This window comes from Physeter macrocephalus, chromosome 14, assembly GCF_002837175.3.
Source record: "Physeter macrocephalus isolate SW-GA chromosome 14, ASM283717v5, whole genome shotgun sequence".
Classification (NCBI taxonomy): Eukaryota; Metazoa; Chordata; class Mammalia; order Artiodactyla; family Physeteridae; genus Physeter; species Physeter macrocephalus.
In genome coordinates, this window is record NC_041227.1 from 106,394,694 (window position 1) to 106,396,314 (window position 1,621).

Below are 1,621 nucleotides of genomic sequence, written 5' to 3' on the forward strand. Positions count from 1 at the left end.
GACCCCGGGCCTGGGGAGAGCAGGGATGCACGAGACACAAAACACAAAACATGAAGGAGTTTACAATCTAGCAGGGATCCAGGCACACAGACAACCGTCCACAGAGGATGTGATATATCTCATGGATGCCAGAAACACATCTCTACTTTGTTATCTTCTGTAACTTGACTTCATCTCTATAAAAGTCTCCATCCCCCGCCTCACTCACTTCTGACTGAATTCATAGTCAAGCCAATTCCAGGCTGTCCCAGTCAATCCCGTGTTTTCTACTTTCCCTTCCTAGCACTTCCTAGGACTGCGTCTAATTTCTAAGCATCATATGCTGAGTGGGCATTAGAGGTTGGGGAGGCATCAGACGCCTGGGTGGCACCTGTCACTATTGTGCTGGCCTCCACCTGATCCTCAGGTGTGGTTTCCTGACCATCTGCTTCATTGTGATGCAGACACCATCAGGGTCTACCAGGTGGCTGTCTCTCACATTCCTTCTTGGACACACGGGGAAATTTAGAATTCTCCCACGCTCCTGTGGAGCCTAGGAAACTGTGAGTGGCTGCTTTGGACTCTCTCTACTCTCAGCCTCTGGCATAATAATCTCTACCTACTGCTCTCAGGCCACAGGGGTGTAAGGAACACCCGCATGCTGGGGCCCAGGGCAGGGCTCCCCTACTCCTGGATATTCACACTCATCTGGGGTCGTTCATCTCACCCCCCTTGAAGCTGACTCTGGGGAGCGGGGGCTGGTTCCTTCTCAGGTACACTCACCATCTGCTTTCTTGTTTTCCTTCCAACCCTCTAACGTTCTTCCCCCTGGGAGATGGAGATGGGCAGAGAGAACCCAGCTCAGCAAGTATCCTGAGCTAAATCACTACAGCTTACACCTGGACTACGATGGTGATCTTAACACCCAATAATTTGACAAGGCTGTGTAGACTCCTGCATAAAGGAGGTGTTTCCTCTCTTCTCGTCTGTGTTGGTGACCTTCTGAGGTTAAATGATAATAGGACCTTAGGTGTGCTTTACTCAGCGTAGTCTACCAAGCATTTTACATCCTTTAGTGCATTAGGTTATCACATCCCCATTTTACAGAAAAGGACACCAAGGTTCAGAGAGGTTAAGGGATTTGGTCTGGGCAAACCAGAGAAAGATAACAATCATCTGAGCTTAGAGTCTTCTGTTTCTAAATCCTTTGTGAAGGGTACACTCAAAGGTGTGCCTCAACACCCTGGAGTAAGAACAAATGGCAAAATGAAAAGCCCAGTGCTTGCTTTGGCGGCACATATATTAAAATTGGAACAATACAGAGAAGATTAGCATGGCCCCTGCACAAGGATGACATGCAAATTCGTGAAGCGTTCCATATTTTTAAGACCTAAATGTAAGGCCAGACACTATAAAACTCTTAGAGGAAAACATAGGCAGAACACTCTGACATAAATCAGAGCAAGATCCTTTTTGACCCACCTCCTAGAGAAATGGAAATAAAAACAAAAATAAACAAATGGGACCTAATGAAACTTAAAAGATTTTGCTCAGCAAAGGAAACCATAAATAAGACAAAAAGACAACCCTCAGAATGGGAGAAAATATTTGCAAATGAGGAAACTGACAAAGGATTAATCTC

The 1,621-nt window shown here is 46.1% G+C and overlaps 1 non-coding gene across 1 annotated transcript; it reads left to right on the plus strand.

Annotated features, from left to right (window-relative positions):
* Positions 1-1,257: 1,257 nt before the first annotated feature.
* Positions 1,258-1,364, plus strand: LOC112066025 (U6 spliceosomal RNA). Its single transcript, XR_002892385.1, has one exon. It is a non-coding gene; the product is annotated as a U6 spliceosomal RNA (small nuclear RNA).
* Positions 1,365-1,621: the final 257 nt, after the last annotated feature.